The sequence below is a fragment of the Narcine bancroftii genome, chromosome 3 (genome assembly GCF_036971445.1).
Source record: "Narcine bancroftii isolate sNarBan1 chromosome 3, sNarBan1.hap1, whole genome shotgun sequence".
In the NCBI taxonomy this organism is placed as follows: domain Eukaryota; kingdom Metazoa; phylum Chordata; class Chondrichthyes; order Torpediniformes; family Narcinidae; genus Narcine; species Narcine bancroftii.
In genome coordinates this window covers 269204910-269228739 of record NC_091471.1, presented here as the reverse complement: position 1 = coordinate 269228739, position 23830 = coordinate 269204910, and the positions used below count along the sequence as shown (strand labels likewise).

Sequence of the window (23830 nt, the reverse complement as noted above, 5' to 3'; positions counted from 1 at the left end):
CCGAGAGCTTTGCCAGGCAAGAGTCACAGTGAGGAAAAAGAAAGTTGGCTCCCTGACCATAAAGTTTTTTTAGTAATGCAACCACTGTCGAGGTTAGACATTTTTATTTTTAACATCATATTTAGGATGGGCTCATGGGATACCAGCCATTGGAAGTCAATTCTAGTGAAGTTAGAATTCAGCTGGCTTTAGTCCAGATATTTAGACCAAACATTGATGGCAGGAGGCCTTGGGATCTTTTAAACTCCTGTGCTACATTTGTATAGCTTCCTTTGATTCAAAACCAGCAGGGAGCAGCAACTAGTCATCTAGGCAGGAAGTGTGTTGTTGGTCATCAATACAATGGTGTCAGGGGCTGGAGGAGGGATCCCAAGCACTCAGTTCTGGAGAGGGAAAAACCACATGGGCAGATGGACACTATTGGCATGGGATTGGAAACTCAAGGTAGTGGAGATTTTAACATTTGTTTAGGGAGTCAAAGATGGTGGTTGCAGAGGATTTCCGCAAGTTAGCTGAGTGCTGCAAGGCCAAGAGCCGAGGAAGGACTTGCTGGGAGCACAGAGCAAGATACAATCATACATTTTGTTAGAAGTTCAAGTTCTACCGAATTGGCCTTGTGATGAACATTAAATTCTGTATTTGGGATTGTAACTGTTCTTACAAAAATCCATTGATGTGAAATTGTACTATGTGACATAAGTACTGGGCATATATTATTAACGTCACACCCAGAATTATTTCACAATTGCTTCACTTCTGTATAAGGTCTTCAAAATGTTTATGCCTTTATTTCAATTGGTCCACTCCATAAACTGACCCTTTGAACAAATTTGCCTTGAAAATTGTGCAGATAGTGTTACCACACAAACACTGAATGTATTAATAGGTCATTCTCCTCACAAAGTTTAATGCTATTGGGCAAAAATAATTGCTCCTTTCAGAGAAGACCATAAATCAGCATATGGTCCCCTGCAGATGTGTAAAACTATTCAGAAGATCAAATGGTAGTTTGCCATTCATGTAAATCCAGGTTGTAGGGACGAGAAGTAACATCACTGTTTGTTAATGTCCTTGACTGAGGTTCATATCAAATCTTTGTACGGTAGGTAATTGTGGATTGAGATATGTAATTGAAGATGTACCTCATCTTTTCACCCTCCTTGGGGCACTGAGGTAAGTGTTGCTCTCTGATGCTACCAGAGCCGAGATGAGGAATCTCAACAGAGATGGAGTTTGTACAGCTCTGTTACACACTAGGTATTTTGATCTTTGATCCGCTGAGGGAAAAGGGCTTCAGGCTTTGTTTTTTGTTTGACTTTTAACCCAATAGTAGTCACATTTCACATGCATTGCATATTGATGTTGATTTAGTATTTGTATAATTGAGGGAATGCAAATATTAGTAAGATAAGTATTCCTTGGCATATTTGTCTAACCTGAAAGACAGAAGACTATAACTCAACCCATTGGCATCTATTTATACCAGCCTTCCCTTTGTGGGTTTAATGTTTTATACATAATTGATTTTGATCTTAACAGTAAATAATGAGCTGTCCTGTGTGCATAAACTGTGAAAGACATGCATTTTCAATTAAAATAATTGGATCCATTCCTCAAAACATATGCGTTCGAGAGATTTAACATATGTGTGGTGTGCATTTACCATTAACTGTTTCGAAAGTAAAATTCTTTGCCTGCTAGTAATATTAACATATGTGATATACATCTCCAGTTTAAGTAAGAAAAATAAAATTGAGAAGAATATGTTGAAAAATGGTTGAAATGTTTTGAATAAGGAATGTGACACATTCAAAAGACTGAAGGCTTTAGACTTTCTTCTACACGTTAATGCCCAAAATATATTCCTGCTCTTAAATATTCTTATCCTTCCACTTCCTCTCTCCTCGTCCAGCCCAATGACCGTGGAAATGTTTCCTCTCCTATAGTTCAGATTTTCTGACAATCCCTGAATTTAATAATTCCTCAAATCTAGCAGCCATGTCTTCATTTAGCAAGGCACTGAGCTCTGTACTTCCTGAATGAAGTGAAACATGAAGGTCTGCAGACGCTGTAATCATAGTAAAAACACAGAAAAGCTGAAGGATCCCAGCAGGTCTCGCAGGGCTCAGGCCCGAAACATTGGTTATATATCTTCCTCTAATGGATGCTGCGGAGTTCCTCCAGCATTTCTGTGCATTAATTCCTGAACCACTCTACTTACTCATCCTGCTTCAAGATGCTTCTTAGAACATTATTTATTTGGTCCAGATTTTGGTCATCTACCCTAATACATGATTAATCTTCAATTTGTTTTCCATAAACTTCCACCAACGTGTTTTGCATTGTCTCCGCCGTGTCAAATTGAATTGAACTGTTCAGTATCATTTGTACTGAAATACAGTGAAAAAAATTGTTTAGCGCATTATCCAGACAAGTCAACCTATACAGAGTACAACAGGTAGATCAAGAATAAAAGCAGAAGAGTGTCACCGAAGACAAAAAAGTGCAGGGTTTCGTGTTAAAGAGAAAAGTACAGTTAATCGGTGCAAGGCACCATTTTTTTTTTCCATTTATGAGAAGCTTGTTCAAGAGTCTGATAACAGCAGGAATGAAACTGTCCTTGAATCCGCAGGTACACATTTTCAACTTCACTTATCCTCTACCTGGTGGGAGAGGGAAGCAGAGTATGTGACCGGGGTGGGATGTGTCGTTTAATATGTTAGCTGCTTTCCTGAGGCAGTGGGAGGTGAAGATGGAGTCGATGGAGGGGAAGTTGGCGAGCTGCGTTCATCTCTATCTGCAGTTTCTGCAGTCTTGGGAAGAGATGTTTCCATACCAAGCTGTGATGCATCCAGACAGGATACTTTCCATGGTGAATCTATAAAAATTGACCAAGGAGACTGGAGATATACTAAATTCCCTTAAACTTCAGAGGAAGTACTCATTGGCTGTGTGATTGAACCAGGAAAGATTAAAGCATAGAACATTACAGCACAATGCAGGCCCTTCAGACCTTGATGTTGTGCTAACCAATATCTATACCTACCAACAAAGAACCAAAACTTTCCCTACCTTGTAACCCTCTATTTTTCTTTCATTCGTGTGCCTGTCTAAGAGTCTCTTAAACCCCCCTATTTTTTCAACCTTCACTACCAACCCGGCAATGCATTCCAGGTAGCCGCAACTCTCTGTGTAAAAACCTAACCCTTGATATCTCCACTGACTTTTCCTCCCTTCACTTTGTGTAGATTAAAGCCTAAAATCCTAAAGCTCCACCATCTCCATTTCAGCACCACTGATAGAGACAGGCCATGCACTCCACTTTGTTTAATGAAGATGATAACTAGTTCCTTCATCTTGCTGACAAGGAAGGCAAAGTTATTGTCCCAACACAATACCCCTAGACCTTATATCTTCTTCCTGTACTGTGTCTTGTCACTGTTTGAGATTTGATCTAAAGTAGGGGTGCCAACTGGAAGCTTAAATATATTTGGCTTCACTGTCATGTGTGCACAAGATGTATGACAGGCTGGGTATGCTGTCTTCTAGGGCATGGTGATAAGGATTATTGTGGAGGAGGTATTGTTCACAATTCTCATTGAATGCAGTTGGTGAGATCCATTTGCAGAAGTGGGTACTGAGACTTGGATACCAAAGATGGAGATGAACTGCCTAGGACTGTGGTATTGTAAGTAAAGCTATGGTCACCATATAGGAGTTTAACATGCAGTAAGTGTTCTTGATATCAAGGTATTCCAGAGCTAAGTGTTTGGCCAAAAGCACCCAGCATTTGTAATGAACGACTTAAGGTCATAAGGCTTCTCCGGCTCATCAAATGCCCCAGCAGACCTCCTATTTTATCATCTTCTGGCTTCATTTCACTCCGAAATAGGATGATGATTCATGTGCTTTTGTCATTATTCCTATTGTCCTTCCTGTCCTGTAAGGCAAGGAGACTTTGACATCAAGCAATTACAGTATTTTCAATTTTGCAATTGTTAGAAGCTCTGAAGAAAGAAAGTCTGGGAAGTTAATGTAGCGGTTAGCGCAATGCTATTACAGCACAAGTGACCCAGGTTCGAATCCAGCCCTCTCTGTAAGAAGTTGTACATTCTCCCTGTGTCTGCATGGGTTTCCTCTAGGGGCTCGGATTTTCACCCACTCTCCAAAAACGTACAGAGTTTGTAGGTTAATTGGGGTATTTGGGCAATGTGGACTTAGGGGCCTGTTGCGTGTTTTATCTCTAAAATGTGTAAAATAGAAAGGTAAATATTTATTTGGCCCAATAGTTTCTTCTTTCCCATTATATTGACAGCTCATTGAGTGGTTGAGACAAAGAGGATGCATGATGTAAGGGAGGATGGATAAATACAGGAGGAAGAAAGAATAGGTGGATGTGTTCTAAGGAAGATGAAATAGAAAGATACTTGTACAGAACACTAATATTAGTATATAGGCCTTGGACCAAATGTGTACATTATCTGTGTTATAAAATACAATGCAAAATACGTAATCCCTGCAGGGAGGAATTGGGCCTCCACTGACCACAACAAATTCAGGAGCACAGACCCAGGGACAAACATTTCATTGTTCACTCTTCTTAGGCTTAAAACATAAGAAACAGGAGCAGAAGGTCTTCAGGTCTGCTCCAACATTCAATTAAACAGCGGCTTTTATGATCTTGGCTAATTTCTAATTTCCTGTCTGTTTTCCATAGCAACTTCCTGAAAGGCTTGAATGGAGTGGAAAATTCCTAGGAATCTTGGCCGCCTGAGAGAAGGAATTTCTCCTGATCTCAATCTTAAATGGGTAACTCTTTAGTCTGAGTCTATGCACTCAAGCTCCAGACTCTTCCAAAGGAGGGGAAACGTTCAGCCACCATTTACAGTTAAATAGCTTCAGGATATTATATGTTGACAGCTGAGATTCCCATATTGTTTAATTGTTCAGATTCGCTTGTCTTCCATGAAGGCTACGGGTGTATTTTTATAATTTAAGCTTGAAATTTCCAATTATTATTATTAAATATGACCTTAGTAACCCTCATCATCTCCGCCAGTTATCCATCCAACACCGCTCACCATGTCCCGAAATTCCAACCCACCAAATCCATTGACATAATACGTTCAAGATTAAAGGTTCCATTATTGTCATATAATACTACATTTAGAATGTAACACACCTGAAATTCTTTAATTTTTGGCACACAGAGAGTCGCCAGCGCCCCTCATAGAAACCTACAGCACCTGGTGTTCCTAGGCGGTCTCCCCAAGTACTGACTAGTCCTAAGCCTGCTTAGCTTCCGAGATTAGACGATTTCAGGCTATTTGGTAATGCCAGGCTATTAGGTAAGTCCCCAAAACTTACAAGCCCAGTATTTCCCTCATCCAAATATTTAACATTTTTTTGTATCCCTCCGCTTTCAAGTAAGAGACCAGTTCGAATTGTGTCAGTCAATAAAAATAAATGTTGGGAAGAATGTTGAATATACTCACTTTGATATCTGAAAGAGAGAGGTTGAGATAAACTTGAGAATATTTTATCATACGCTGCTTAACCTGCCAAGCATTTCAACCATTCTGTAGTTCTATTTCAGATTTCCAGAAAATTTGATTTTTATTTTGCTTTTCAGTAGATAAGATCTTAACTGGGCTAGCCATAAAATTCCTGCGGCTACAGCAGTAGGTCGGACATTGCCCATTCTTTGACTTTCCAGAAATTTTTCACTGCTTACAAGGTACAAGTCAGTAGCATTTTTGGACAGCACTTCCAAAACTCAAGAAGCTTATTTCCAAGGATAAGGCCATATCCCACATTCTATCCTCCACTCTTTCACAGTCACTACCACTTAGAAAATGGATGGATTGCAACAACTTGCCCTGCTGTGTCCAAACTCTGGTTAAGTCAAGTTTTTTGTCATATGATTATACAAGTACAACCTGACAAAAGAGCATTCTCAGGTCCTTGGTGCAAAACATGCAGACACAAAACCAGACATAACACACATACAGGCTACATATACATATGCAGGAAATATTTTATATATGAAAATAAATATTGTTTTGTACAAATGAGAGTCCCGGAGGGTCAGTGTGAGCAGTTCCTTTGGTCATTCAGCATTCTCACTGCCCGTGGTAAGAAGCTGTTCCTCAGCCTGATGGAGCTGGCTCTGACGCGCCTTCCCTTTTCCTCACATCCTCTACCTCAAGAAAATCCACTGGAAATCCAACGCCAGCAAGTTTCTCTCCACATTTCACACCCTCCAGATGTGGTCTAGATCACCAATCCCTTGTTACTGCTGAGTCAAGATCTCAGAACTTCAGATTCCACATCACTGCAGGAGTGATCAACAATACCTTAATAGACTATTGTGAGGATATCCTAATAGACTATTGGAAGGAAGTAAATAAATATACAAGAAAAGCCTGTCAAATTACGGACTAGTACGGTAAACGAAATTCATTGTACAGTTTCTTTTACCCCACTTAACTGCTCTCAGACACATATATATTGCGCTGTTAATGTTGTGTCCCTTGCCAAAGAAAAACAAACACTTCTTACTTTTCAGCTCACTCCATAGTTTTCTTTCTGTTTTGTATATCTTATGTGCAACATATCCCTGCCATATCCGGCCTCCCCTCTTTCATCCTCCCCAAATCACGAGCCCCAACAGATGTAAAAACCTGCTACCAAGCTATTTTAGGTCTGTCTCAAGTGACTCACACCAATGTTTCCTGAGGATTTGCAGAGAATTTTTTCCAGACTGCATGCACATTTTTTTTCCTTATGCAAACATTTTTGTGCATGAATATCTGCTGTTTAACATTCGCTTCCCTTCTCAATAAATGTCAACTCAAGTGTACTTCCTGCAATGAGTCACATTGTTCATTAAAAGAGGGTAGGTTACAATTTACCACTTAGCCCTTTTTACATAGTGAGTTGATACGGTTGCATTAAGGATAAAAAAGGTCAACTGGGATATGAGTCAATAGGGAATAAAATTTGCCCGAACAAATCACTGAGAAAGATTGGAGAATAAACAGCGTTAAGCCCAATAGAGAAGTGTTACTTAGAGTGGGTAAATTCAATGACACATCAGTTAGAAAGGGATTCAAAGGAAGGGTAGAAAGGCTTGATTAAGAAAGAAGATTTTTTTTGTTTAATATTTACAATCTCCAATGCTATTACCTAAGGATTGAAATACTGAATTTTAGGTGTCACAGAGAACTGATTGGCAGGAATTTAGATTTAGCTTATTATTATTAACAAGTTTTCTTACAACATAAAAAGATGTCATTAGGCCCATCAAATCCATACCAGCTCACAGAGCAATCCCATTCCCCCTCCAGTTTGCACGGCAACTTAATTTTCCGATGTTCCTTTCATCATTGAAAGAGTTCTGGGACTTCAAATAAAACAATATAATTTGCTTTCATCAAATTAATGTTTGCTAAATGTGGTAATTACATGCTGTTCACTTGAGGCTGAGAGTGAGATGTATTTTTCTCTAAGCTAAATGGCTCAATCAAGACATCAGCATCTTCAACTTCCTATATTCCATGCCTGAAGTTGCCACACCAATCATGGAAAAATAGCATTAAACTTCCTTAGCCAAAACATTTTAGTTTCCTGGGATCTCATGGAAACATTTTAAAAGGCACGGACAGAGTAGATGTAGAAAGATTGTTTCCCATGATGCGAGACTCTAGGACAAGGACGTCTGCTTAGAACAGAGATGTGTAGGAATTTCTTCAGTCAGAGGGTGGTGAATCTGTAGAATTTGTTGCCACAGGTGGTTGTGGAGGTCAGGTCATTTGGTGTATTTAAGGCAGAGATTGATGGGATCTTGATTTGCCAGGGCATCAAAGGTTATGGGGAGAAGGCCGGGCCTAGGGCTGAGTGGCAAATTGGATCAGCTCATGATTAAATAGCGGGCAGACTTGATGGGCTGAATAGCCAATTTCTGCTCTGATGTTTTGTGGCCTTTATATTATTTGAACAAATTTCTGCAATAGAACAGAGAATTGTTGTAAAAAGTTATCCCTTATGTCAGATAGATGTGCAATAATAATGATTGACTCTTACAAGGAATGGTAGATGACTTGCTTCAGGGGCACTAACTGTACTGTTAGCCCTAGCATAAAATTGCCTAGACTTTGCAGTTTCAGTAGCTACAAACGTAATGAGGACTTAGCACTGTGGCGGAGATAGTAGAGCTTTTGCCTCAGTTCCAGCGACACAGATCCTAACCTTTGGTGCTCTTTGTGTGAAATTTGCATGTTCTTCCTGTACATGCATGGGTTTTCTCTGGGTGTTCTGATTTTGCTTTGTACTTAAAAGCATGCAGGTTAGTAGATTAATTAGGTTTTGCAAATCACCCCTGGTGTAAATTGGAGAGCTGGGAGGAGTTGACAGACATGTGAGAAAGAACAGGTAACAGGGAAGTAGGTGGAGGAATGGAATTGATCTGAGACTCACCACAGACTCATGTGGTCTCCTATGTTATAAGGCAAAATGGCATGAAATACATAACAAAGAGTAAAATCTTGTCTGATTACATCGGACAACAAAGATAATGTTTCCTGAACTCTTCTGGGTGAATTTTATGGATTTTAGGCTGCTGATAACGAAAATCATCTTAAAATTTTTCTATCAGGTATCTTTTTTTAGATACAACTTATTTTGTGATTTCCCATCATATTTTGCCCACAAAGCAAGCTGTTTTGGTCAGTCCAAGCCTCAGAGCAGGTGTTCTGCCAATGTTGTATTTGGCCTGGGCATGCTTAGACAGACTATAAAAGCAGCTCACATATATAGATGGTGTGCATGACATTGATTAGAGATTGACTGCATGTTGATGCACCTGTTCTTCAAGTAATAGAATAGTAAGTGCACTTAACAATAGCATTTATTATCTTTAGGAAGATTCAATGCAGCAGAAATGTTTTGTCAATGTTACAACAGCTGTGATTCATTCTGTTACATTTGTGGTGAATATATGCATAAGGCTCAAAGATGCAGCATGCCTGCACTTATTAAGAAAGCCTATGAGCTCTACTTCAGTTGTAAAATTTATGACCAAGACAAACCCTGGGCTCCTCTCATTTGTTGTGCAACATGTGCAGTCAACTTGAGAGCTTGGCTCAGAGGTACATTATGAGAATAAACATGCTAAATTCAATAAAAGTTAGTTTTCTGTTTCTCAAACTTCCCTCGCGATACAGCAAATCTGAAACAATTTTTGTATTAAGCTTGAAGTTGTCTGTCATAATCCCTACTTAGTTTTCAGGAAGCAAATCCTTTGAAAAAAAATGTCCAGTGTGATCAGAGTTATAGAGTAATACAGTGTGGGAACGCACTCTATGGCCTAACTGGAGGTCATTGGTTTAAAAGTGAGGGGAGAGAATTCAAAGGAACTTGAGGGCAACCTTTTGACTCATATCTGGAACAAACTACTTGAGGAAACTGTAGAAGTGGGCACACGAAGGCAACATGGTTGACATAGTGGTTAGTGCAATGCCTTTACAGCGACAGCGATCGGGACCGGACAGGTGTTCGAATCCCGTGCTGTCTGTAAGGAGTTTGTACGTCGTCCCTCTGTCTGTGTGGAATATCTCTGGGGGCTCTGGTTTCCTCCCACCCTTGAAAAAAAGTGTTTGGAATGTAGGTTAATGGGGTGCAAATTAGGCAGAAATGGCCTGTTACCATGCTGTATGTCTAAATTTAAAAATTAAAAATAAAAATTAAATTAAAAAATTTAAAAAATTAAAATTAAAATTTCAACATTCAAAAGACATTGGATAGATGCATGGATGAGAGGGAGTTGGAGATGGACTAACTGTAGGCAAATGGGACTCACTCTGAATGCCAACTTGTCTACCCAAACCCATCCCCTTTTATTAATGCTAAGATCCTGTAAATGTTATTGCATAAGAGGGTAATTCTGACTTTGATGTTATTTGTTCATGGCAGGTGTAGAACAGAGTTAATTCAGTATCACAAACTTTTCATTAATACCCAAGGTCACATTTGGCTCCAGATCATTGTCACCACAAGTTCCATGTGAAGGTCCATAATCCCCTTTCCATGGCAACTGAAACAGTCAATAAATGCGGCCTTGTCCAGCATCCCAAGAACAAACTTTTTAAAAAATGAGGCCCTACTGCCTATTGCATTTAATCCAGTTCTCTGTCAGAATTAATTCAGAAAACATTCTACTTATCTTTCCTTGTTTGTACTCTCTGAAATGCTCACATTTCATTTTTCAAATAGTTTCGATGTAATGATTACAAATTTTGTACCCAGTCCTGTTTCTTCACGGCAAATTCTTTTCGGTCAAAAGCCTATATCTTCTGGCAAAGTAACTGATGGAAATATTTATGGATTTATGGTTGAAGAACTTCTGATATTGTCTTATTTTTGTTTCTCTTTGGGATCAGTAAGTCAATCATGCACTCCCAAACATATCTCCACACACACACCCACACACACACACACACACCCACACACCCACACACACACCCACAGACGCCCACACCCACACACTCTTGAGTATACATGCATGCATGCATACATACAAACACATAATTGTGCACACACTTGAGTGTACATGCATACAAGCACACACACTTGCGCACAGATACACCCAGCCATATATATATATATATATATATATATATACATTCACACGCACATGCACAAAAACACTTCAGATGTTGCACACATAGGCACACAAATGCAAAGATAAAAAACAGGAAATTTAACAGGATTCCAAGTGCAAAGAATCTCAGGCAAAAGCTCATCAAGAAATATTCAGTTGTAACATCTCAATGCTGTGGATCATCAATTTTATGCAACCTTCCCTCCCATTCTTGGCCTCGCCTCATCTGCAGAAACTGCAGATCATTTTAAAGTGACATTTTAAGTCATGTTCTAGATAACATTACCTCTGTTCCCTCAGCCTTTCCATCAGTCCACTTGTAATAATGAACCGCCTTCTGTCAAACATGACACATCATGCATTTTCTAAGCAGAGTAGTGAATTTTCCATTTGAAACCACTCAAATTGATGGATGAAAATCAGGGAGTTTGTGTCAGGTAGTGTCTTGGCTTTAAACTCTGAAAAATGTACAAATTTGCTGGCCCAATTGTACTCAGTATCATATTGAGCCAAACATATCAGCCTCCAAAGCTCAAAATTGATTGTTTTTATTCTCGTGGGAAGGGCTGTGTATTAAGAGGAAGCATACTCACTCTGCCATCAAATCTACAGCAGTTTTCTTTTTCATCCGCTCCAAAGTAAAAAAGTACAGTGAGTCTAGGGAACTCATTAGAGGAATTCCTATGTGAGTTTAGGCTACGCAGTGGAACAGTGGCTGTGGTGATTTATCTATGTTAGGAACTGTGCTTCTTTCCACTCTTTCTTATTATACACTGTAACAATAGACATCTAAATGATAGGAAATAGTTGGTAGGATGAATTGTTATGTACCTTCGGAGCACAGTGCCTGGCAGATCTTTTAGACAGGGAGGACAGATTTAGAAAACTATTCAGGAGTTATTGTGAGCATGTCGGGAATGTCTATGAACATAGAGTAGCAGTTAGTGCAATGCTATTACAGGACTTTGTGAGGTTTTTCAGTTGGTTGTTTTTCCAGACTCTTTTGTGTAGTCTTCCAAAGGCGCTATTTGCCTTGGCGAGTCTGTTGTCTATCTCGTTGTCGATCCTTGCATCTGATGAAATGGTGCAGCCGAGATAGGTAAACTGGTTGACCGTTTTGAGTTTTGTGTGCCCGATGGAGATGTGGGGGGGGGTGGTAGTCATGGTGGGGAGCTGGCTGATGGAGGACCTCCGTTTTCTTCAGGCTGACTACCAGGCCAAACATTTTGGCAGTTTCCGCAAAACAGGACATCAAGCGCTGAAGAGCTGGCTCTGAATGGGCAACTAAAGCGGCATCGTCTGCAAAGAGTAGTTCACGGACCAGTTGCTCTTGTGTCTTGGTGTGAGATTGCAGGCGCCTCAGATTGAAGAGACTGCCATCCGTGCGGTACCAGATGTAAACAGCGTCTTCATTGTTGAGGTCTTTCATGGCTTGGTTCAGCATCATGCTGAAGAAGATTGAAAAGAGGGTTGGTGCGAGAACACCATTGTTAATGGAGAAGGGTTCAGAGAGCTCATTGCTGTATCTGACCCGACCTTGTTGGTTTTCGTGCAGTTGGATACAGAGCCGTTGTCATACCCACACTTCTGTTCGGCTCCGAATCATGGGTCCTCTACCGGCATCACCTACGGCTCCTAGAACGCTTCCACCAGAGTTGTCTCCGCTCCATCCTCAACATTCATTGGAGCGCTTTCATCCCTAATGTCGAAGTACTCGAGATGGCAGAGGTCGACAGCAACGAGTCCACGCTGCTGAAGATCCAGCTGTGCTGGGTGGGTCACATCTCCAGAATGGAGGACCATCGCCTTCCCAAGATCATGTTATATGGCGAGCTCTCCATTGGCCACCGTGACAGAGGTGCATCAAAGAAAAGGTACAAGGACTGCCTAAAGAAATCTCTTGGTGCCTGCCACATTGACCACCGCCAGTGGGCTGATATCGCCTCAAACTGTGCATCTTGGCGCCTCACAGTTTGGCGGGCAGCAACCTCCTTTGAAGAAGACCGCAGAGCCCACCTCACTGACAAAAGGCAAAGGAGGAAAAACCCAACACCCAACCCCAACCAACCAATTTTCCCCTGCAACCGCTGCAACCGTGTCTGCCTGTCCCACATCGGACTTGTCAGCCACAAACGAGCCTGCAGCTGACGTGGACATTTACCCCCTCCATAAATCTTCGTCCGCGAAGCCAAACCAAAGAAGATTACAGAACAATAACCCAGGTTCGAATCTGGTGCTGTCTGAAAGAAGTTTATACTTTCTCTACACGTCTGTGTCAGTTTCCACCATGTCTGTGTATGCTCTCTCCAGGTCTGCGTGGGCTCCCTCCAGGTCTGCGTGGGTTTCCTCCGGGCTCTCCAGTTTCCTCCCACCCTTCAAAACGTATGGAGGGTTGCAGGTTAATTGGGCAGCATGGGCTCGTGCGCCGGATGGGCCAGTAACTTGTGCATGCTTGGATGTGTGTGTTTGAGTGTGCATGTATGAGTGCACAGGTGCATGTTTGTATGTATGTGTATATATGTGAGTGCACTTTTTTGTGTGGGTGCACGTGCATTGAAGTGTGAGATTGTATTTGCATAGGTGTGTCACATTAGTGCTTGCTTGCGTGGGGATGTGTCTCATTCTTTGCTGAACCCAGATGGTCGTTCTGATGGAGACCATATGGTCCTTTGTGGATATGATACCATCGTGCTTACCTGGCCTGTTCAATACCCAAAGATGTGGACAAGTGAACCAAAGGCACGATCTTAAATCCCACATAGCAGTTGGAGATATTAATTCCAATTAATTAAATCAAGAATGGAAATTGAGTCTTAGTTATGGTGATTAAAGTTAAAAATCCAGCTGGGAATAACATTTCTGGGGACTGAGGTTGCATGTGGCTCCTGAACTATCAATGTGGCAACCACCAATCTCGTGACAATAAGGACTGTCATTGCAATATTCACATTCTGTAAATGAATGTAGTCCATGGTGTATTTTCCATGACATCCTGATGGGAGAATGGAAGTGGGCACTGGAGAGTGGAAATGTTGACTCTTACTTCGTAGAAACATTTGAGAAAGAACATCGTTTCTGTCCACTCTTGAGGGGGCATCTCAGCTTTCTCTTTGGTTGAAATACATTTCACTTACCACTAGAGGGTGAGAGAGAGAGAAGAGAGACGGGCAGGGTGAAGGAGGATGGATCCCAGTACCCATACTTTTGGTATACCACTGTTTACAGACCCAATCAGAAAAGCAATCTTCCACCACTACTCTCTGGTCCTTTTCCATCTCAATTTTTGAATCCAGTTTACCAGCATGATCATATAAACCACCTTACAAAAAAAAATAGTGCCTGAAAAGTCAAAGTAAGGCAGTGTCTTTAGTTCATTGATCATTCAGGAATCTGATGGCAGAGGGGAAGAAGCTGTCCTTGAGTTGCTGAGTAGCAGAGTGAGAGGGGAGGGGGGGGCGGATCCTTGAGGATGGAGTCTGCTTTCTTAAGTTACCATCTCTTGTAGATGTTCTCGATGGAGTGAAGTCTGACATCAAATTAATATTTCTTACCTCTTTTCTATTGGAATATTGTGCTAATTTAATATTTACTATTGTAGTTGGTGTATTTGCATACCTGTTTGGCAGCAGCCAGTAAGAAATTTGGTTCATCTGTATATGTATATGACAATAAACTCACTTCCCAGAGCAGCTGGGATTAGAGGGGGAGCAGTGAGAGAGACTCTCACAGAACTGCCTTCGAAGAGAGGAGAACCCCTTCAGGGTAGGCATCCTTCAAAGCAACTTCACTGCACAGCTAAGTAGAGTGAAACAAGAAAGGGCCCAGGCCTGAAACATTGGTTATGAATGCTGAGTTTCTCCAACACATCGTAGGAAGTTTAGGATTGCACTGGGGAGGATGCAGAGCTCATTCAACAGGTTGTTGCCTGGGATATAGTGTTTCTATTATGAGAAGACCCTAGATAAGTTGGATTTATTATCCTTGGAGCAGAGGAGATGGAGGGAAAATTACCCCTCAAAATTTTGTATTCAGGGGTATGGAAGATATTAGGAAACCTTTCCCCATTACAAATTCAAGATACACAATTATTTTATCGAGATGTAATAAAATAGAAAAGATGATGTGACACGAAAGTTCCTTTAGTCTATCTGCAAAAATTTCCCAGCACCCCTAACAGCCAGAGAGAGAAAAGAGAGCGTCTCCATAATCCCGGAATGTCCATGGCTTTGCTTCCAGCAATCCTGCAGCTTCAACAGCCACACAGCCTTCAGTCCAAACCATCTAAAACTAGAGAATATTGATGGCAGGCTTTCTTGTTTAACTCTATAATGTGGCAAGCTGAGCTGCACTCAGTAATCCAGTTGTGGTTTAACCTCTGGCATGTGAAGTTGTACCATACTCCTCTGCCCAACAGGGCAGTGTACAGGATCATCCAAATCCAAAAGGTCATGCTTCCAACAGTCCCTCTATAACGCAGTGAAGCAGCAGCATGGATTTCATGCAGAAGAGGATTTGACGGGTATGAAATGGTGATCAATGACTACAAGCTGTAAAGCAAAACACTTGCACAAATGAAGTCTCAATCTATGAATGTCATCAGGTAGAGCATACCGAGAATTTGTATCTGTTTAAGGAACCACTCCTAATGTTAAGACCCTCCGGAACAGAATTTCAAATAAAAACCCACATTAACTGAAAGCAGTGAATGTTTTAATTAAGGTACCAGGGAATAACAGCAGGTTGAAATCTAATCTCGAGGATCAGATGACAGTGACAAAGTGCTCAAATTTTGATCTCTCGGTTTATGACTTCATTGGAACATTGTAATTGGATTTCTGCCTTGCAATCACCCTCAAGTTATTCTCCACAGAGTCCCCCATCTCTTATTAAAAATCTGTTTAGGTTATGCAAATATTGAACTAAACTGGAGAAGATACTAATAAAAGCTTTTTATAAATGTGGATAAGACTGAATGCAAGTCTCTGCTAGAAATAATTAATGACCTTTTATTTTAGCAAAACCAAAAGTTACAAGTTTTGTGTCAGTCTAAGATTTTGTCTTTGTTGCAATGCTAGTTACTTGTTTAAACTGTTCAAGCATCTTGTGTTCAGAAGTGCTGAGTGTGTTCATACTGATTTACATAAAAAAGAATAAAGAAGGAGGAGTCACGTGATGGAGTAGTGGCCGGACGGTGAACTCCAGCCCTCTCCAGAAAAGTCGGGAAAAACAAAAGAAAACACAAAGGCACAGAAATAAAAGTTACAGAAAAGTGAGTATAAAGGTGGAAAGAAGATGGCGACAAAAAAAGAAAAATCGAAAGCAACGGTAAGAAGAGAGGAAGAGAAGACAAAGGAGGAAAAAGGTGAAGGCCTTACCTGTCCGAAGAGGCCCGCTGCGGAGAGAGAAACCCGCTCCCTCAGGTCGGTAAATAATGGACTACAAAAATGGCTCACAGAGCCGAGTAAAAGTGCGCAACCGCGCATGCGCGAAGTATCGCGCATGCGCGATGCGAATGAAAAAAAACACACCGACGGGAGGGGGGACCAGCTGGGGAGTCGATCTCCACAGCCGGCAACGACAGCTGCAGAACACCTGCAGCAAGAAGAGACCACAGAAGACAATAGAAACAAGAAAGAAGAGGAGGAAAGGGCACCAAAGAAACAACAGATGGTCAACCCAGAAGAAGAAGCAGAGGAAGAGGAAGAATACAGTGAAATAGAAGAAGAAAAGAAAGGCAAGATAAAGGATATACTTTTTCTTATTAAAGGATACATGGAGTCATTTAAAGAATGGCAAACACAGGAATTTAATGATTTAAGAAAAAGAATAAACAACACAGAAGAGAAAATAAATAAAATGGAGATGACCTTAACAGAAATGGGAAAGAAAATGGACAAGATGGAAGAGCGGGCAGTAGCAGCAGAAATGAAGGTAGAAGACGTAAAAAAGAAATTGGAGAAATCTAATAAAAAAACTAAAGAGACACAAGAACTACTAGCTCAAAAAATAGATACAATGGAAAACCATAACAGAAGAAATAACATAAAGATAGTGGGCCTTAAGGAAGATGAAGAAGGCAAGAATATGAGGGAGTTTATAAAAGAGTGGATCCCTAAGACCCTAGGATGTCCAGAACTACTGCAAGAAATGGAAATAGAAAGGGCACATAGAGTATTGGCCTCTAAACCACAACCACAACAAAAACCAAGATCTATTGTAGTAAAATTCCTAAGATATACTACAAGAGAAAAGGTACTGGAGAAGACAATGGAAAAAGTAAGAGAGGGCAACAAACCACTGGAGTATAAAGGGCAAAAAATCTTCATTTATCCAGATATAAGTTTTGAACTCCTAAAGAAGAGAAAAGAGTTCAATACAGCAAAGGCGATTTTATGGAAGAAAGGGTATAAATTTATACTAAAGCATCCAGCGGTATTGAAAATATTTATTCCAGGACAACAAAACAGACTATTCTCGGATCCAGAAGAAGCACGAAAATTTGCAGAACAATTACAAAAATAGACTGAGGGAGGAAGACGGGTAATGAGAGTTAAAATGATCACGATTGATATGTATGTGGGTAAAGACAAAAATAGACTGAGGGATGAAGACGGGTAATGAGAGTAAAAATGATCACGATTGATATGTATGCGGGTAAAGAGGTATAAGAGTGAATAGAGACAATGAGCATACAAGAATGTATCTGTACTTAGAGGAAAATATAGATAGTATAGACAAGAATTAATAAGGGAAGGTAATGGAATAGAGAGAATAAGGAGGGAATTAAAAGAGTGACCTTTGTGACATATGAAAAGTGAAATCTTTTCTGGGGGAGGCGGGGTGTGGGGAAATAGCGGTCACTGCAAAATCAGTTGACGCTTGCGAGTGGATTCGCAAATCCAAATGGAGAGGGGAGATGTGGTTGTCCGACAAGGGATAAAGGACAACTCAGGAGGTGAAGGGGAGATTGGGGATAAAGAAGATAGAAATAGGAGAATAAGGAAAATGTTGGATGTTGTAGGAATGTTGTCTTATAAAGAGTTGAAAATAAGAAAACAGAAATGGAAAAGGAGGAAAGGTAATGATGGAAAAACGGAAAGAGAAGATAAACAAAATATAAAAGGGCTACGCTGAACTATATATCTTTAAATATTAATGGAATACATAACCAAATTAAAAGGAAGAAACTACTAGATTTAAATGAATAAATGTATTCCATTAGAAAAAATAACATATAGGTTAAAAAATAATATTGAAATATTCGAACAAGTATAGGAGCCTTACATTAAATACAATAGCGAAAACCTACCAGGGACAAACATTACCTAAGTTGATGGAAGGAGAAGGAAAGAAAAGAATGGACTCAGTAGAATTTCTGGTGTAATTTTGTTGAATGACAACATTGTCTGACTGGCTTAATGCAACCTAGATTGTATACCTAAAATGGATGAGAGGGGTGGGGGGTGGGGGGGTGGTTTGGGAGGAAAGGGGGGGGGGAGAAAAAGTCACTGTATATGTGTGAAAAAGAAATAGTGTATATCATGGCTAATGTGATTTATGGTGTGAAAAATAAAAAAATTAAAAAAAAAGAATAAAGAAGGACCTGCTTTTGTATAAAGTCTTTCACACACCCTGTCCATCCCAAGTCATTTAGAGCTACAGTAATTGTTTTCTGAATGATCCTCCTTGGGTCCCAGAGGATCGAGGACCAATTAATTACATGCCAGTGGCCAATGAGGAACCTACAAATTTTGTCCTAGGCAAGGCAAGGCAAGACGATGGGCAATTTGAGAGGAGATCCTGCTCCCAATTCATGGGCCTGTTTTCAGCCCAGCCCTGAGCGCTGCTTCCCCAATTTGAGTGGTCATCCCCTAAGGGAATGGTTCTCAACAATTTTTTTTTCCACTCACCTTAAGTAATCCCTTACTAATTACAGAGCCCCTACGGCATCCTATGGCATGTGTGGTTAGTAAGGGATTATTTAAGATGGTATATGAGTGGGGGAAAAAATTTGTTGAGAACCACTGGAGCACAACACCATTACAGCACCAGTAATGTGGTCTCGAAACCACTGCTGTCTGTCAGGAGTTCGCATGTTCTCCCCGTGTCCATGTAGGTTCACTCCGGGTGCTCCGGTTTCCTCTCTCGGTCCAAAGATGAATGGAGTTAGTAGGTTAAAGTAAAACCACAGAAATGCTGGAGGAACTCAGCAAGTTTCCAGCATCCTTAGGAGGAAAAGATATATTAAATTGGTCACATGGGCATATTTGAGCATCACAGGCTCATGGGCCGGAAGGGCCTCTCACCCTGCTATATCTCGAAATTGAAATTAAATTTAATCGACATGTCATACATTTATCCCTCTCCTCACCCTCAGAACAAAAGTGTTTAGTGCAGAGCATGCAAATAATGTGGCCTGCCCAAAAGATGGGGGGGTCGGGGGGGGGGGGGGGGGGACAACTGAGGTCTCATTATTGAGAATGTTGTCTTTACCCTGTGCGGATTTGGAGGATTTTTCAGAGATATTATTGGTGCACTCCCTCCAGTTATTTGAAGTCTTACTGTTGGTAGTCCAACTTTCAGAAATACATTGAAAGGATCACTGTGACTGGAATTCAGGAGTTTGGTGTCGCATTAGAATTCTGAATTTGGATCAAGGTTAGCATAGTGGTTAGTGCAATGCTGTTACGGCTCCAGCGTCCGGAGTTCAAATCCAGTGCTGTCTGGCAGGAGTTTGTGCCTTCTCCTTGTGTCTGCGTGGGTTTCCTCTGAGTGCTCTGGTTTCTTCCTACTGTTCAGCACTTACCAGGGGTTGTCAGTCCGTGGGGTGTAATTGGGTAGCATGGGCTCGTGGACTGGAAGGACCTGTAACCATGCTGTATATCTAAATTTAAATTTAAAATTTAATCTTCAAACACTTTTCTTCAATTATCCAAAGGCTGTGCAGTCACACTGCAAGGGGGTAAATTCCATGAATTCACTTCACCTGTCAGAGGTGAATTCTGTCATTTGTGACTGTCTTTGCCAAGAAGCAGTTCACATTTTCCAGGGTCTCGTCGTTGACCTTCATTGTTCAAGGACGGATTAGTGGAGTTATAGAATGTTGGTATAGGACTTTTATTTGGCTGTTGAACTGAAGGCCCTGTTCCACAGTTAATGAATTAACAAAACTTTGGAGAGTGGCCTCAGAACACATGCTGGATTGCTGAGCTTTGATATGACCTCCACCTCTGAAATGGAGCTATCTTTCCAGGTAGATCAATTCTATTCCAGCAGGAAGCTTGTGGGAGTTGGTGAAGCTTTGTGGCAAGGAAGGTTACAAAAAATTTCAGTGCAATTATGTAGCGTTGCTTGAGACTGATCTGCCCTAAAATCAGGTCCTGTTTCCACTCTTTGGAGGTACAGGTAATATTTGATGAGAGATTATTGACCTGGGAGCCTGCAGGATGGTGGCGCTAGTAGCCATGCTCATCAGAATAGGCGAAGTTGTAATGCAAGAAATATCATAGTAAATTTGCACCGAGCCAAGTCCCACAAATAATACAGATGGTCCCCGATATACGTCCGAGTTATGTTGACTGACCAGTCGGATCTCAAATTGGACGTAAGTTGGTCGTATGTTGCTCCAGGCCGACACATTCTTAAACTGGAGCTGCGGCACTTTGTCCACGGCACTGGAAAGTCCTGTTGTCCACCACCACCGGCAACTGGCCTGCGCTCACCTCCCCCACCTCGAGCATTGGTTCCGCCACTGCCTTCGAGTCCTGAAAATAAAACACATTTGGCGGTAGCGGGGTCTCACCGCCCTCCCAGCCCATGGCCGCTGCCATGTTGGTCTGTCAAAATAAACACCTCCTGGATCCCCTGGACCTGATGCGCAATTTTATATTTACATTTTTTTTCTTTATTTTTAAGAATGTATGCAGTTTTTGTTCCCGGATGGTCATAAGTCATAAGTAGGGTATAAAATACCCACCTCAATAATCGATATCTTTTGTAAGTATTTATGCCCCTCCGTTATGTTTAATATATACAATTTTGAAGTTATCAGATTGAAAATTGCCCATTAGAGCCCAATGTCCATATACTGGCCCAAGGACAATTGACTTACTAATTGAATGCTGTTGGGTGAGCATTAAATCTATTTTAATACTATCTAAATTTAAAATATTATAAACATAAACGTATTGCAAGGATTCATTTCTTGATCTGAACTGAGTATCCTGAATAGAAATCAATCTATATTGCACCTGGAGTTGAAGTGTAAAACAGACATCTATCCCACCCTAGCAGTGCGATATCCGAGCTCAATCTCCATAGGTTTCCTGCTGAGAATAACATTTCTAATGCCTATTTCTTAGGAATCTAACATTTAAAAGGAGCTACTTATTATTTAGATATTAATAGGTATTAATCCACTTCATTAAAAAATAATCCACATCCTTTTTAAAGGAATATTTGAATGCAGAACTGAATAGCGATTGGTATTTTTTCATTACCTCGTACTGAGGTACTCGTACTGCATCTTTTTTATTGATCCTCTGTGTGTTCACTTTTTGAATTTAATTGCCTACTGACATATCTATGTTTTTCATTATTTTGCGTACTCTATTATTTCCCACGTCTTCTCCACAGTGTAAAATCTATTCTCAATACATTTATATAAAGTTGGACCAAAACTGCATGCCTTGCACAACAACCCACCTCCCCAGTGACCTGAAGAGCTATTCCTCTATATCACATCTGAGTTGCTGGCTTCTCAAGAGCATGTACAAGGTGATGGTGGTGGTGGAGAGGTGAGGTGATGGGAAGTAGGTGGAGCTGCGACAAACAGGCTCATAGGTCAATTTTGTAATAATTATCCAAAGAAAAGATGTCATATAAAACTGTGGACATGTGTAAATATAACTTCATAAGTTCATTATCATCTAACTACATTTACAACCAGAAGAAGCAGTGTTTCTCCAAACCACGGTGCACACACATGCACAATACACAGCTCATAATAATCACATATATATAAAGATACAATTTAAAATATATATAGTAAAGTCCCTGTTATCTGGAAATCAAGTAACCGGCAAAAAAACGTGGAAAGTAAATAGGTAAAAAATACGTAAATTTAAAATTGGTACGCCCTGCCGTTAGTTCACCAATCACGGAACACGCAATCTCCGGATCTACCGATCCCCATAGGTGCTGGATCCAAGAGGTTTTACTGTATGTATAAATATTTTGGGATGATTTATTCGGTTACAGGAAATCAATTTCACAGCCTGCGTAAGGAAGATGTTAAGTTTAATGTTTAGGGTGTGTGTGTGTATTACTTCAATGGCTGCCGCATACAAAGTTCTCCACATACCCATTTGTTCCCTGACTATTTGTTCACAATGTGTTTTGCCAAAGTCTATTGTTCACCTCTCAACATTTCTGCTTAATCGGATCAAATCCACCTGTGTAGCACTTGTCCTTTTTTTTCTGTTTTATCTACTCACGTGGCTTTATGTGTTCAGCCAGTTTTTGAATGCTGCCTCACTGGTATATAACTCATCAGTGGCAAGCCCTAGTCAGATCCCGATGGAACACCCACTGTCTCTCAGATAAATCATTTTCCATTTCCTTCCACTCTTTGGATCCTGGAATAAAATCAATTTTCAGCTCACCTGGGTAATCAATAGCCTGTTCCATGAGCCTTATGCACAGTATTGAGCGACCTGGTAAAAAAATTTTTGAGGAAATCCAAGTAAATTTTGGAATACCTGTAACCCCAACAGTTTCCCTGGAGGGAACAGAATGAGAGCAGGGCCTGTCGTCTTGATTCTCCAATCCAATGAGTGTAAGTATCTTTAAATTTACCATCATCCACATGTCTCATTAGCTGTTGAAAAGTATTGTTTGGGGCACCACACTTGACCTATTATTTCTAACAACTCGTTATTCACTATGGAATTGTGAATGCAAGCAACGCCGATTCATAAATCATGAAAATAATTTACTTGTGTTCACTCTGTTCCCACACACAATCTAGATTAGTACATCAGCAACGGCCTGAAGAAGGGTCCATTATGGATGATGTCACATTTTATTTGAAAAATTAATCCATCAGCCTATTTATTGTACTAACAGAAGAATGCTCTTGGCCCAGAATCCATCCTGTTCCAAAATATTGGTCACGTACATAATCATGTTTCATCTTATACTTGGACTGTAGGCACTGTCTTTTGTAAGATGCAAAATCCCTACTCATAACAATGGAGCACCCAACATGAGTAACAAAGGAAAGTCTAAAGTGTATCCACATAAGAAATACAAACAGGAGCAGGATTCGGCCACTTGGCTTTTTACCCCGTCTTCAAGATTCAAGATTCAATTTATTCCTATGCAATAACAAGATGTCATATTACACAAAACTACCTCTACCATTCATCAAAATTATGGATGATCTTCCACATCAGCATCATTTGCCAACATCATCAACGTATTCCTTGATTGGCCTAATATCCAGAAATGCATAAATCTAATTTTGATTGAACACAATGGCTAAATATCCAGAGCCTTACTGTGTGTAGAATTCTAAAGATTTTCCACTCTTTGGGTGAATAAATGCTTCCAACTTGTCCTAAATGGCCCACCCCTTATTCTCAAAAGGTGCCCTCTGGTCCTATAGTTTCCATTCAGGGGAAACCGCATCTGGCCTATGATGTCCTTTAGGTTAGTCTTTGTTAATTTGAGCTGAAAGTGCTAGCGTTGATCCATTGTGTCCTCCTACTGGAGTCTCCAGCAGCATAAAGGCTAGCCTTCATTTAATTCTAGTTAGGCCCTCTTGATATCTACAAATGGACTCTGGAACTCACTGCTGACAAAGGTGGTGGAACAGAATAAATCCAGATTTTTGAGTTGGGGGGGGGATGGGTTGGATAGGTAGTTGAGAAAGAATTACTTCAATCATATAATTAGCAGGGCTATCCAGAATTGGTGTGGATGGGACTGCTCGACAAAACTGGGTCAACTGGCTGTCTTCTGTGTTATCATTCTGATTCCATGCTACAGAGTGCAGTCTCCTCCATGTGCCTACACTTTGAACATAATACCTCGTTTGTGGAGTGCCACAGGCAATTGGAGAATATGGCACTGTTTATAGAAAACTTTTTTTCTTTCTACCGTATCCTT

General features: G+C 40.6%; 1 long non-coding RNA gene across 1 annotated transcript in view; it reads left to right on the top strand.

Moving 5' to 3' along the window:
• The first annotated feature begins 1004 nt into the window (after nucleotides 1-1004).
• Nucleotides 1005-23830, top strand: part of LOC138756484 (uncharacterized) — a 49495-nt gene continuing 26669 nt past the window's right edge. The window contains exon 1 of the long non-coding RNA XR_011353090.1: nucleotides 1005-1102. This is a non-coding gene — a long non-coding RNA (uncharacterized lncRNA). The remainder of the gene's footprint in view (nucleotides 1103-23830) is intronic.